Source organism: Talpa occidentalis, unplaced genomic scaffold, assembly GCF_014898055.3.
Source record: "Talpa occidentalis isolate TD23 unplaced genomic scaffold, MPIMG_talOcc4v2.1 talOcc4.7, whole genome shotgun sequence".
Classification (NCBI taxonomy): domain Eukaryota; kingdom Metazoa; phylum Chordata; class Mammalia; order Eulipotyphla; family Talpidae; genus Talpa; species Talpa occidentalis.
In genome coordinates, this window is record NW_023605083.1 from 23126633 (window position 1) to 23142045 (window position 15413).

A 15413-nucleotide genomic window follows, 5' to 3' on the forward strand; every position below is an offset into this window, starting at 1 on the left:
TTTATACATACAAGAACTGGGGTACAGGCCAGAGTTGTGGGGGGGTGAGATGGTTCACCAGAGACAGAGTGGGGAACAGAACAGGTAGACTGACTGAAATACACTGCTGAGGGGAGCAGCGGGCGAGTCAGGAGAGATCTGCTGCACCATGTGGGTTGCTCCCTGGCCAGCTGGGGACCGAAACTGGTGCTGTAGAGGCTGCGGATTGCTTCAGTGCAGTGTTTAAGCCCTTGCGCCACCAGGGAGGCACCCAAAGGCCTTTAAAAACAACTTTCTAGGGCAACCGTTTTCAGTACCCTATTCATATCCGTTTAACTCTTTAATGCAAACCTGCTTAAATTTCCTCCAACAGCATTTATATCCATTGGTTGCAGTTCTCCCATCTGCAGCAAAATCAGCAGGTCAAAGGTGGTAAGGAATTAATATCCCCAAAAGTCACCAATGATTGATGGGGTTTGATTTATGAATACCCCAGCTACCTCAACAGCACTGAGATGCAGATGCTATAGTGTTTCCCCAGAGGTTTTAAGCTCTGGTTGCCCAAAGATACTTTCTTAAGTACCCTTCCCAATTCCCTTCTGATATTCTCTGGAATTAACGCCTAGTAAACAACTTTCATTCAATTTATTGTGTCAGGGTTTTCTTCTCTGCAACCTCAAAATAAGTCCTGATTTTTAGAATTTGAGAACTGAGGTTCAGAAAGAATAAATGAATTACTGAAAGTGACATAGCTAGTAAATGGCAAAACCAGAATGCTCTCTCTCTCTCTTTCTCTCTTATTCTCTCACCATATACCTTTAGAACCCTATACCTCCAAAAGAAATCTGGCTAGTGTGAAGCTGTCATGCTACCCAGACCACACATAGAGTGCCAGCTGTTCCCACTGACAGCTAGCAATAACCACCAGACATGGGAGTGAACAAGCTTTTAGATGATTCTGGCCCGGATGAGCTTCTAACCAGTCTTTGGAGCCACCCAAGCTGACACCATATGGAGCACAAATGAGCTATCCTCACTTAGCCCTGCCCAAATTGCACATTTCTGAGCTAAATAAATTGTTACTGTTTTAAATTGTGGCTTTAGGGGTAATTTGTTACATAGTAATAGATAACAGAAAATGCACATCCCTGAATTTCTTTCCCTTCGGTTCTGGGTTAGCAAGCCCCAAGAAACAACTTGCAAGAGATTTGGAAGGCAAAAGTGAAGTCACAGCCGCATTCTTTAATGTTTTAAAGGCCACTACAGAGTATCAGACTCTCTTGCACCTCACATACTTATCTGATGTTGACCTTACTGCCCTGGGGAAGCAGCCAGGTCTGGAGCTCCTCCTGCTCCCATGTGATCCAACTTGAGCAATGCCAAGTACTGAGCCAAATGTATATTTACATGGCTCCATGACAAGGACACTATCTTCTGCTAGTTACTCACATCACTGAGATGTGTCTGAGGCTTGTAGTCAATGAGACTGAAACAGGTTTAATTCATCCTGCTGATTTTGGCTCTATCTCTAGGCACAAAGACAAAGGCCTCACATACACTGTGTACCTAGCTCCCACAGCTGCATAAAGCCAAATCCATATAATGTACCTCTAGTGAGTGATTCTGCTTCTTTGATTGAATCTTGATTGGTACATAAGCCATTATTGCAAGTCTACTGAGAGGAAGGCTCTATGCTAAAAGCTCAACATGCATGATCTCATTTGTTCTCATACTAACTAGCTCAAAAGTTGGATTATAGGGCCTCCCCGGTGGTGCAGGGGTTGAGTGCTGGGTTGCGAAGTTGACCGCGGCCTCTGCGGCGCCGGTTCGATCCCCGGCTGCTCCCCGGCCACCGGAGGAGGGTCCCACATGGCACGCAGACCTCTCCTGCCGCCCGCTGCTCCCCTCAGCAGTGTACTTCAGTCCTTCTGCCTGCTCTGCTCCCCGCTCTGGCTCTGGTGAATTCTCTCACCCTCCCGCGCTTCTGACTGTACCCAGTGCTTGTATAAATAAATAAATAAATCTTTAAAAAAAAAAAAAAAGTTGGATTATAAGTACATAGGGATTCGTGATATAATCCTCTCTACTTTTGTTTATATTTGGAATTGTCCATTACAATTTTCTTTATTTGCTCATAGATCCTTCTTTCACACTAAATGATAAATGACACATACCTTGCCTTATACTCATTTCCACAAATAGTTCCATTTTAATAAAGCTAAAGGTGCACTTGCTTAGGATATCTGATTTAGGGGCCAGAGTAGAAAATGATTCTTTCCTGTTCATATAGAAAGTTGCTCAACATCACCCTTCCATCCTCTCTACTATCTCATCATGGATCTATGGGATTTTTCTCACTTCAGCCCAGAACTAATGCTTATACTCCTCCAGTTTTAGAATGAATTTCTGTATATAGTTCCACAACTAAGCACAACTACACTGCTGCTTGTCTATACATCTACCGCTGTATGTCCTGGTTATTTGGTGCTCTAGCAATGCTAAGTGATCCAGTAAGTGTAAGAACTGTGTCTTATCATTTAAACAGAAATAGAGTCTTATCGTTGTGTCCCCGGTGCTTTTCACTTAGTATAGTGCAACAAGTGTGACTATAATTAATTATCTAATCAATTAATAAAAAGATGCATGACTAGCCTAAATTGATAAATAAAACTGTTCAAACCAGTGGTTCTCAAACTTTTGCATGTATCAAAATTGCTTACAAGGCTTGGTAAAATAGATAGCTGGGCTCACTCTTACAGTTTTTTCAGTACACCTAGAATAGGATAAGGCCTCAGTATTTACATTTCTGTCTACTCAGGTGATGCTAATGCTTCTGACCTCAGGACCACACTTTGAGAAGCTTGAAAAAAAACACATGGGATGCCTTCAAATTGTACCAATATATCATAAAAGGAGTCCATCCCAGAAGACAAGATAAAATGGGTCAGAAATATTATTTGAAGAGTGAAACTTCCCAAACTCGATGAAATATGCAAATCTACCTATCCAGGCAGTTACAGTGACTAGTTAGAAATTGCACCTCCAAATGAGAGCCAAGTCCTAGCTGACACCTTGATTACAAACTTAAGAAGTCCTGAAGCTCAGAACCCAGCTAAACTGCACCCTAACTGTGACTGTGTTCAAGCCACTAAGTTTGTGGTATTTATTACACAGCTCTGGAAAACTAATATACTGGGTTTCAAACTCAGGTCTGTTTGGCTTCCGAAGTCTATCAAAAGTGTAAACTGAGGACTAGATGAAGATTGCAGGCTTTCAGAGTACCACAAAATTCATAAATCATACAGTCTAGTCCCTCTGTATAGATGGGACAGTAAGCAGATGCCTACCCCCTTCCAAGGGAACATCTAAGAAGGCTGGGATATTGAGCTGGAAAATACCAGCCTGTGTCCCATTTACATTTAGATGACAACCAGGGACAACCATAACTAATGTCTTTAAAGATTTCTCTTGATTCTTAGAGACCTATTGACTGTGAGATTTAATCTGTTTTCCTGTAATTCTTAGCAGTAAAAGCATTGATAACATTTGAGAAAGACTGTGTCCTTGTTTCAGAGTCTTTAGGAGAGGAGCAGGATGAGGAAGCCGCATCTTGTGTCACAGACATACATAAACTATCTTCATTGATCATGAAAGTAAAAGAAAAATGGAAAATCAGCAGATGATAAACAGAGCAGAATTTTTAAAGCACCGATTGCCATCTTGAAGCCATCATATATAATTATGAAACATTATGATTTATAATTATGAAAATTCAAATATGAATTGAAGCCTGAAGCACAAATGTGGTATTGTTACATAAAAAATACAACCCTGATTTTCTAAAACTTCTTAAGTTCCCTTATTTTATTCATTTGCTCCACCAAATCGCACTCATCACTCATCAAATAACATGTTCCAATATTTTATTCAGAACCATGTTACCAAACATTTTTCCTGTTGTTGTTGTTGTTTTAGTTTAAATAACACATTTTAAAAATTTTATTTTTATTGGGTGAAGTTGATATATTACACTGTAAACGACTTAGGGGAGTAGGTTCAGACATCTTAAGATGTTTACTACCACACCACACCTAGTACTAAACATCTATAATCCTTCACCATAGCCCATTGGGCCCCATTTTTTGCTCCCCATCCTCTACCTCCCCTCTGATAGCCTCAATTGACTGTTATAAAAATACTAATACATACATAGGAATATTGATGTATTAAAGGTCAAAAGGTATCTAAATGTTGATTAACTGATGAATGGATAACAAAATGAAATATATCCATACAGAGGAATATTATTTGGCAATAAGAAAAAATGAAACACTGGTACATACCACCTTATGAATAAATATTGAAAGCAAGCTAAGATAAAGAAGCCATACACATACATACACAAAACTGACATATGTGTGATTCCATTTATAGAAAGGGTTCAAAATAGATAAGTCTGTAAATACAGAATGTAGATTAGGTGGAGGCAAAGATGCTTATTAGAAAATCCAGGCTCAGGGGCCTCCCTTGTGGCGCAGGTGGTTGAGCGCAGCACTGTGAAGCTGTCCACAGACACTGCAGTGCGGGTTTGATCCCCGCCAGCTGTGGAGCAACCCACATGGCGCGGCAGACCTCTCCTGTCTCACCCACTGCTCCCCTCAGCAGTGTATTTCGGTCAGTCTGCCTGTTCTGTTCCCCGTTCTGTCTCTGGTGAATCCTCTCACCCTTCCGCACATCTGGCCTATACCCCGGTTCTTGTATAAATAAATAAAATCTTAAAAAAAAAAAAGTGGGGGAAAAAAAAAAAGAAAATCCAGGCTCATATTCCATCATCTTGACAAACCCAGGATGAAGCAGACCCCTCTTCCCAGCTAATCTGCCATAGGACCCCACTGACTCACAAAACCCATTTCAACACTAGTCACAGTAGTCTGAGGGAATATGGTGCCTAGATTGGCCAAACCTGGGTTACATGCTCACCTTCTTTGTACATAAAGTAGAAACAGTGCCTCTCAAATTTAAGAATGAAACATGAAAGAGGAGTAACTTCCTTAAGGAATATTAATGTGCTGTTATCACAAGAGACAACAAACGATAGATAGGCAAAAAAAACAAAAAACAAAAAAATGCATGGCTACTTTCATTAAACCCACACAAGGCCAAAGAGTCACATCACATAGACTTTCTTCATGACTTTGTGGAGTTAAAATGTCATAATATGCGATATTTTTTCAACTCAGCATATCAGAAAATGCACAAGGATAAAGAGTGAAGGGCTAAGAGGTGAGGAAGACTCAGATCCTGTTCTCAAGATGTCCACAGCCCAACCCAGTGGCTTTTAAGCTTTTATCATATAAAAAATTTACCTAAGCGGGGGTAGGAGGGTAGGTATCTTACTAAAGATGCAGATTCCTCAACTGCCATCTCAAATTTTCTGATTTGAGCAATAAAGACAATTCTAGAATATGTCTTTAAAAAAGCTCTTCAGGCCGGGCGCAGTGGCGAGCGCCTGTAATCCCAAGCTACATGGGAGGCTGAGGCAGGAGGATCGCTTGATCGGCAGTTCTGGGCCACAGTCGGCCACAGTGCGCTGCACCCAGGTGCCCGCACGTTCACCTCCTCAGACGTGGTGACCTCTTCGGGCGCGGGGGTACCACACACAGTTGTTCGGAGCACAGAGAAGAGGCTCCTCAGGCGTTCTGGAAAAGAACCGCATTCGTTGCTGTCTGGTGAGACCGGGTCTCCTATTTAAAAAAAAAAAAAAAAGCTCTTCAGGTGATCCTGCAGATTCCTCAACTGCCATCTCAGATTTTCTGATTTGAGAGATAAAGACAATTCTAGAATATGTCTTTTTTTTTTTTTTTTTTTTAAGATTTATTTATTTATTTATGCAAGCACTGGGTACAGTCAGAAGCGCGGGAGGATGAGAGAATTCACCAGAGCCAGAGCGGGGAGCAGAGCAGGCAGAAGGACTGAAGTACACTGCTGAGGGGAGCAGCGGGCAGCTGGAGAGATCTGCGTGCCCTGTGGGACCCTCGCCCAGCAGCTGGGGATTGAACAGGCACTGTAGAGGCTGCGGGCAGCTTCGCAATGCAGCGCTCAACCGCTGTGCCACTGGGGAGGCCCTAGAATATGTCTTTTAAAAAGCTCTTCAGGTGATCCTGTTGTGGCAGGGTCCAGGAACTAAGATTCTCTCACATGATTGAGGAGAAAAGCATGAAAAAAGAAAGTACCCAAGTGTTGCTGCAAGACCAATGTGAATGTCTGGAAGGCAAGGAGAAATAGTGTCCTTGGTTAGCTTGTCTCATGCATTGTACTCAAGAAAGGGTTTCTTATTAAGGAAACTAAAGGATTATATCCAGCCTACCCTGAATGTTTCTGATTATGATGAGCCTGGGGATATTTGGGAGAAGCTAAGAGCTGACCTTCATCTATTTGCTTGTAACATTATGGTACATTTGCTCTCCATTAATCCATTGAGAATTTTTAGAGTATTACAAATGAATTTATCTTTCAGAATTTAACCTTCCCTTCATTACTTTCTTTTTTTTTTTTAAATAATAAATTTTATTTTATATTCCCCATACAATTGCAGCCCCCCATTCTGACCCAATCCTCCCTCCCACCCCGCCCCCCTAAAAGTGTCTCTGGTTCGTAGTTTTTTGTTGATTTTGATTTTCACTTTCTTATAGTTATTCGTTTTCCTGGTCCCTTATTTAAGTTTTCTAAGATTCCTGCTATGAGTGAGACCATCCGGTATTTTTCTTTCTTTTTTGGCTTATTTCGCTGAGCATGATCCCTTCCAGTGCCATCCATGTTGCTGCAAATTGCATGTGTTATCTTTTTGAATGCTGAGTAATATCCATGGTTATATGTACCACACTTCTTGATCCAGTCATCTATTTTTGGGCATTTGGGTTGTTTCCAAAGCTTAGCTATTGTAAACAGTGCTGCTATAAACATAGGGGTGCAGGTGTTCTTTGGAATTGATGTTTCTGTGTCCTTTGGGTAAATACCTAGGAGTGGAATTGCTGGATCATATGGAAGCTCTATGTTTGTAGGTCCAGAAATCTCCACACAGCTCTCCACAGTGGTTGGACCAGTTTACACTCCACCAACAGTGCAGAAGAGTTTCCTTTTCTCCACACCCTCGCCAACATTTGTTGTTGCTAGTTTTTTTAATATGTGCCATTCTCACTGGTGTAAGATGGTATCTCATGGTAGTTTTGATTTGCATTTCCCTGATGACAAGTGATGTTGAACATTTTTTCATATGCCTGTTGGCCATTGCATTCCTCTTCAGAGAAGTTTTCTTTTTAGCTCTTCTGCCATTTTTTGACTGGATTCTTTTCTTTGTTGTTGTTAAGTCTCATCAGCTCTTTGCAGATTTTTGTGATCAGTCCTTTATCATTAGTGTTGGGTGCAAAAATGTTCTCCCAGTTGTGGGGTTCTCTTTGTTTTGTTATTGTCTCTTTGCTGTGCAGAAGCTCTTTAATTGATGTAGTCCCAGCTGTTTATCTTCGCCTTCACTATCACTGCTTGGGTGATGTGTCTGTAAAGATGTCTTGATGTGCAAATCACGTAGTGTTTCGCCTATATTTCCTTCTATATATTTATGGTTTCAGGTCTTATGTCTAGTTCTTAATCCATTTGAGTTGATTTTTGTGTATGGTGTGAGGTAGTGGTCAAGCTTCATTCTTTTGCATGTAGCGACCCAGTTTTCCCAGCACCATTTATTGAACAAACTTTCTTTGCTCCAATGCATAGTCTTTGCTCCTTTGTCAAAGATTAGTTGACCATAAATCTGTGGGTTTATTTCTGGATTTTCTATTCGATTCCATTGGTCTGTATGTCTGTTCTTGTTCCAATACCATGCAGTTTTGATGATTATGGCTTTGTAGTAGAGTTTGAAGTCTGGGAGTGTGATGCTCCATTCCCTTCTTTTTTTCAGAGAGAGCTTTTGGCTATTCGGGGTTTTGTGATTCCATATGAATTTTATCAATAATTGTTCTATTTCTTTGAAGAATGACATTGAAATTTTGATTGGAATAGCATTGAATCTGTATATTGCTTTTGGAAGGATGGCCATTTTAATAATGTTTATTCTTCCAATCCATGAGCATTCCCTCATTACTTTCTTTTTTTTTTTTTTTTTTTTTTTTTTTTTTTTTTTAAATAATAAATTTTATTTTGTATTCCCCATAAATTGCAGCCCCCCCATTCTGACCCCAATCCCCTCCCCTCCCGCCCCACCCCCCTAAAAAGTGTCTCTGGTTCATAGTTTTTGTTGATTTTGATTTTCACTTTCTTATAGTTATTCGTTTTCCTGGTCCCTTTTTAAGTTTTCTAGATTCCTGCTATGAGTTGAGACCATCCGGTATTTTTCTTTTTTCTTTTTGGCTTATTTCGCTGAGCATGATCCTTCCAGGCATCCATGTTGCTGCAAATTGCATGTGTTTATCTTTTTTGAATGCTGAGTAATATTCCATGGTATATATGTACCACATCTTCTTGATCCAGTCATCTATTTTTGGGCATTTGGGCTGTTTCCAAAGTTAGCTATTGTAAACAGTGCTGCTATAAACATAGGGTGCAGGTGTTCTTGGAATTGATGTTTCTGTGTCCTTTGGGTAAATACCTAGGAGTGGAATTGCTGGATCATATGGAAGCTCTAATGTTTAGTAGGTCCAGAAATCTCCACACAGCTTTCCACAGTGGTTGGACCAGTTTGCACTCCCACCAACAGTGTAGAAGAGTTCCTTTTTCTCCACACCCTCGCCAGCATTTGTTGTTGCTAGTTTTTTAATATGTGCCATTCTCACTGGTGTAAGATGGTATCTCATGGTAGTTTTGATTTGCATTTCCCTGATGGCAAGTGATGTTGAACATTTTTTTCATATGCCTGTTGCCATTTGCATTTCTCTTCAGAGAAGTTTCTTTTTAGCTCTTCTGCCCATTTTTTGACTGGATTATTTTCTTTGTTGTTGTTGAGTCTCATCAGCTCTTTGCAGATTTTTGTGATCAGTCCTTTATATTAGTGTTGGGTGCAAAATGTTTCTCCCAGTTGGTGGGTTTCTCTCTTTGTTTTTGTTATTGTCTCTTTTGCTGTGCAGAAGCTCTTTAATTTGATGTAGTCCCAGCTGTTTATCTTTGCCTTCACTATCACTGCTTTGGGTGATGTGTTTGTAAAGATGTCTTTGATGTGCAAATCACGTAGTGTTTCGCCTATATTTCCTTCTATAATTTTATGGTTCAGGTCTTATGTCTAGTTCTTTAATCCATTTTGAGTTGATTTTTGTGTATGGTGTGAGGTAGTGGTCAAGCTCATTCTTTTTGCATGTAGCGACCCAGTTTTCCCAGCACCATTTATTGAACAACTTCTTTGCTCCAATGCATAGTCTTTGCTCTTTGTCAAAGATTAGTTGACCATAAATCTGTGGTTTATTTCTGGATTTTCTATTCGATTCCATTGGTCTGTATGTCTGTTCTTGTTCCAATACCATGCAGTTTTGAGATTATGGCTTTTGTAGTAGAGTTTGAAGTCTGGGAGTGTAATGCTCATTCCCTTCTTTTTTTTTCAGGAGAGCTTTGCTATTCGGGGTTTTTGTAATTCCATATGATTTCATCAATAATTGTTTCTATTTCTTTAAGAAATGACATTGAAATTTGATTGGAATAGCGTTGAATCTGTATATTGCTTTTGGAAGGATGCCATTTTAATAATGTTTATTCTTCCAATCCACGAGCAGGGGATGTCTCTCATTTCTTTGTGTCTCTTCTATTTCTTTTAACAGGTTTTATAGTTTTTCTTGTATAGGTCCTTTACCTCTTTTGTTAGATTGATTCCCAAAATATTTGATTTTTTTTGTTTCAATAACAAAAGGGATGGTTTTTTTGATTTCTTCTTCTTCAGATTTATTGTTTGTGTATAGGAAGCTACTGACTTTTGCGTGTTGATTTTTGTATCCTGCCACTTTATGAACTGATTGATGAGTTGAATTAGCTTTTCTGTGGAGTTTTTGGGGTTCTCTATGTATAATATCATATCATCTGCAAATAGTGATAGTTTGCTTCTTCTTTCCTATTTGGATTCCTTGGATGTCTTTCTCTGTCTTATTGCCCTGGCTAGGACTTCCAGTATTATATTGAAAAGCAGTGGTGAGAGTGGACATCCTTGTCTTGTTCCAGATCTTAATGGAATTGCTTTCAGCTTTTCACCATTGAGAATGATACTGGCTGTTGGCTTGTCATAGATGGCCTTTATGATGTTGAGGTATGTTCCTTGTATCCCAAGAATTTCAAGGGCTTTTATCATGAATGGGTGTTGCACTTTGTCGAAAGCTTTCTCAGCATCTATTGATATTATCATATGGTTTTTATATTTCTTTTTGTGATGTGTTGGATAACGTTGATTGATTTTCGGATGTTAAACCACCTTGTGCCCCTGGAATGAATCCTACTTGTCGTGGTGAATTATCTTATGGATACATTGTTGGATTCTGATGGCTAAATTTTATTGAGGATTTTTGCATCAGTGTTCATTAGGGAGATTGGCCTGTAGTTTTCCTTTTTGTGTTGTCTTGTTCGGTTTTGGTATTAGTGTAATGTTGGCTTCATAGAACGTGTTTGGTATTGTCCCTTCCTTCTCATTTTTTGGAAGAGTTTGTGAAGGATAGGCACTAATTCATCTCTGAATGTTTGGTAGAATTCATTTGTAAATCCATCAGGTCCTGGGCTTTTGTTTTTGGGGAGGTTTTTAATTACCATTTCAATTTCGCTAATTGTAATTGTCTGTTTAGGTGTTCTATTTCTTCTTTATCTAGCTTTGTGGTGATTGTAGAGTTGTAGGAATTTGTCCATCTCCTCGATTGTTAAACTTGTTTCCATATAACTGTTCATAGTAGTTACTGATTATTCTTTTGATTTCTGCTGTGTCCGTTGTGATTTCTCCTCTTTCATTGATGATCTGTTTATTTGTGCTTCTCCCTTTTTTCCTTTGAGCCTGGCTAGGGTTTGTCTATTTTATTTATTTTTTCAAAGAACCAGCTCTTGGTTTCATTGATCTTTTGGATTGTTTTTTTTAGTTTCAATTTCATTTATTTCTGCTTTGGTTTTTATTATTTCTTTTCTTCTACTGGTTTTGGGGTTTTTTTGTTGTTCTTTTTCTAGATCTTTGAGCTTCGAAATTAGGTTGTTTCTTTGAGTTCTTTCTTGTTTCTTGATGTGAGCTTCTATTGCTATATATTTTCCTCTTATTACTGCTTTTGCTGCATCCCATACATTTAGGATATTGGTGTCCTCCTTGTCATTCAATTCAAAAAATTTTTTAATTTCCTCTTTGATCTCCTCATTAGTCCAGTGGTCTTCCAGTAGTGTGGTTTTTAATCTCCATGAGGTAGGAAAGTTCCTTGCCTTCTTTTATGGTTATTCTAGTTGATGCCTTCATGGTCAGAAAAGATGGTTGATATGATTTTAATCTTGGTGTATCTGTTGATGTTTGTCTTGTGCCCCAGTATGTGATCGATCCTGGAGAATGATCCGTGTGCGCTTGAGAAAAATGTGTACTCCGTTTTTTTGGGGTTTAGTGTTCTATAGATGTCTGTTAAGCCCAATTGCTCTAGGTCCTTATTTAGAGCTTTGGTTTCTTTACTTATTTTTTGTCTTGTTGATCTATCCATTGTTGATAGTGGTGTGTTGAAGTCTCCCACTACGTATGTGTTTTCTCTGATGTCTGTTTTCAGAGAGGACAACAGTTGTCTGATATATTTTGGTGCTCCTTCGTTTGGTGCATATATGTTAATGAGTGTTATTTCTTCTTGAAATATTGTCCCCTTGATCATAATGTAGTGACCATTGGGGTCTCTTTTTATCTTTTTGAGTTTGAAATCTGTTTTATCTGATATAAGTATAGCTGTTCCTGCTTTCTTTTTTGGTCCATTTGCTTGTAGGATTGTTTTCCATCCTTTAACTTTGAGCCTATTTTTATCTTTTGTAGCTAAATGTGTTTCCTGTAGACAGCAAAAGGTTGGGTTTTGTTTCTTAATCCAGGCTGCAACTCTGTGTCTTTTTATTGAAGAGTTTAGTCCATTTACATTTAGAGTTAATATTGATATGTTAACATCTGTATTTGCCATTGTGTTTGTCTTTCCTTTGATTTTATTTATTTATTCTTTTAATAACTTTTTTTTTTTTTTTGGCCTTCTTTCATTGTTATTCGTCCCTCTGAGGTTCTGGCTTTAGGACTCCTTGTAGTATTTTTTGGAGTGGGGGTTTAGTTGCAATGAAATTCCGGAGTTTCTGTTTGTCTGGGAAGGTCCATATTCTTTCTTCAAAGAGGAAGGAGAGCTTTGCGGGATAGAGTATTCTTGGTTGGCATCTGTTTTCTTGGAGTCTGTTGACTATGTCCCTCCACTCTCTCCTTGCCCGTAGTGTTTCTTCGGAGAAGTCTGATGTCAGCCTGATTGGCTTTCCTTTGAATGTTATCTGTTTCTTCCCTCTTGCCAGCTTCATTATTTTTTCCTTGTCCTGGATTCTTGGGAGCTTTACTATTATGTGTCTTGCTGTATTTTTTCTTTCGTCGTGGAAGTTTGGTGTTCTTCTTGCTTCTTGTATATCAATTTTCAGCTCCTTCTTCTCATTTGGGAAGTTCTCTTCAATTATCTCTTTGAATATTTTCTCTGTTCCTACTTCTCTCTCCTCTCCTTCTGGTATTCCTATAACTCTTATATTTCCTTTCCTCATGGAGTCAGATAGTTCCCGAAGTCTTTCTTCATTCTTTTTACTTCGTACTTCTCTTTCCTTTTCTGTTTTGGTTCTTTTTATTTCTGTGTCTTCAAGAGCACTTATTCGTTCTTCCATTTCATCAATTCTGCTTTCATTGCTTTTCCCAGAATTCTTTAGTTCTTCCACTAATTCTTTGATCTCCTGCATTTCTTTTACTTCCCTCTTTAGGGACTCAATTTCATTCTTCTGATCGTTGATTATTTTTCCCTTATCATTGTTTTCCTTTATGACTTCTGTCAGTTTTTTAATCACGGCAATTTTAAATTCTCTTTCTGGAAGGCTCAGAAGTTCTTCCAAGTTACTGTCGTTGCAATCTGAGGGCTGGTTTTCTTTTTGTGGTGTGCTTTTTTTCTGGAGAGTTGCTAGGTTGCGTGTGGTTCTTCTCCTCCCTACTGTCTGTTTTCTAATTTGCCGTATGCGTTGGGACACTGTGTAGTTGGGACTGGCCGGCATCTTGGGTGAGCTTCTCTGCTCCCCTCTGGTTCCTCCAGGAGTCATCTGTCAGTTTCAAGCAGTCTTTATTGGAGAAAGGTCCCTGTCCTAAAATGTCGATGTGGGGACACACTCCCCTGTGCGCCTGGTCTGCCCCGGCGGTGGGTTCCTGCTCCCCCACTGGGCTTGGACTGCAGGCCAGAGGGGGTCTGGCGTGGGCGAACTTCCCCCGCTCACCTCTGGCTCCTGAGGAAGCCTTCTGCAGGTAGTCTTTACTGAAGAAATGTCCCTGTTCTAAAATGGTGATGTGGGACACACTCCCTGCGCGTACGGTGTCAGGCACACTCTTCTGCGTGCCTGGTCTGCCCCGGCTGTGGGCGCTCGCTCCCCCTGTGGGCTCAGACTACTGGTCGGAAGGGGCCAGGCGTGGGCTAACTCCCCAGCTGGCCACTATCTCCTTCAGGAGCCTGTGCTGGCTTCCAGTCGCTAGGTGGCGCCAGAGATCTCTCCTAGAGCCCTTGGGGAGCTGATTGTCCACCCCGTGGGACAGGGAGCAGAGCGGGGATGGTAGGGTACACCTCAACGGCTTTGGGGTGCTGTGTCTGCCTTGTGCCCCACCGTCGTGCGGAACCCACGCCCCTAATTTCGTGCCCCGGGTCTCAGTTCCAAAGCCCTCAGTTCAGGACGCGGGCTGTAGCCCAGATCAGTGGCGCGGGAATGGCGCCTTTTGAATCCCGCTCCCCTGCCTGGGCGCCTGGTTCCTGCTCACTCCGGGAGGGCCTCCGCGCGTCTCCCCGCAAGCCTAGGTCGTCTCCCGGCAAGCCTAGGTCGCAGGCGCGGGGACCTGGGCAGCTGCGATCCGATCCGCGCAATCCGCGCCGCTTTCCCCGCGCAATCCCGCTCCGCGTCTGTTTTTCCGGCGCGCCGCTTCCGCGCAGGCTTACCGGGCGGCCGGGGCTGTGTGCTGGTGCTGGGCTCCTCCTGGGCGGGGCTCTCTGCAATGGCGCCCGGAGCTCACCTCCGCGGAGGATCCTGCGGTGGTTCTCCACAGCTCCCGTTCACAGGGTGTGGTGGCTGCAATAGTTCCTTTCCACTCACAGTCCCGCTTGCTGCGTCCTTTGTTCTTGTTGGCCGTTTTAGTTTGTCGTTTTCCTCCTCTCTGCGGGTCAGAGAGTGCCGCCTCTGTGGGCGGGGGAGGGGAGCAGGGTTCTGCGCTTCCCTGCCTTCTGGTCCTCTTTTATGGCAACTTTCTTCTTCGGGCAGTTTGCTGGTGTCGTCCGTTTATCTTCCGTGTCACAGTTCTCACTGGGACCTGCCGCTTTTCCTCCCTATTAACTTTTTTTTAATGGGAGATCTTACTCGCAGCGTCTCCTCGCCGCCATGTTGCTCCCGATGTCCCCTTCATTACTTTCTTAACTGAAAACCTTCATCCTTCTAAAACCTACATCCTAAAAACATCATCATCATTATCATCATCATCGTCAAAAAACTACATCCTTTCAAATTGCTTTAATGTATTTTCACATTTAAAAATAATTATTATAGACTATTGGGATTCCATTTGGACCGACTCTTCTAATAAGGAAGAAGATACCTTAACCTGCACTTCCTCAATATATTGAAAACTATCTCTGCCGTCCTTTACACTAGGTTTTTGAGACTAGAGTTTGTATAACTTTAAGAAATTGTAGACTATTAATAGAAGGGGAAAAGGGAAACTAGTTGTCACCATTTAGAGAATATTCACAAATTCTTCAATACTCTCTTTAATAGGCAAATCCTAATTTCCCTTCCCTGGAGTATAGGTTGGACTTAGTGATTCACTTCTGGTGAATAAAAAATAGGGGAAGAAACAGCATGACTTCTAAGAGGAGGTCACAGCCTCCTGATTGTTTTTTCTTTTGAGTTGCTTACTGTGAGAAAAGCCAGCTGCCATAGCAGTAGGATACTCTAGCAGCCCTATAGATAGGTCCATGTGACAAGGAACTGAGGATTCCAGTCAACAACTAAGTGAGCGAGCCATCTTGAAAGCAGATCATCAGGCTGGTCAAATCTTCATGTGACCATAATCCCAGCCAATATTTTTTTTTAAGATTTATTTTATTTATTTATGCATACAAGAGCTGGGGCATAGGCCAGAGGTGTCGGGGGTGAGAGGATTCACCAGAGACAGAGTGGGGAACAGAACAGGTAGACTGACTGAAATACACTGCTGAGGG

The 15413-nt window shown here is 41.1% G+C and overlaps 1 protein-coding gene across 1 annotated transcript in view; it reads right to left on the reverse strand.

The window, feature by feature from the left end:
- Positions 1-5555: 5555 nt before the first annotated feature.
- CDC37L1 (cell division cycle 37 like 1, HSP90 cochaperone) overlaps positions 5556-15413 on the reverse strand; it is a 74445-nt gene continuing 64587 nt past the window's right edge. The window contains exon 11 of the transcript XR_008549766.1: positions 5556-5723. The gene's annotated coding sequence lies outside the window, so the exon portion shown is untranslated. The remainder of the gene's footprint in view (positions 5724-15413) is intronic.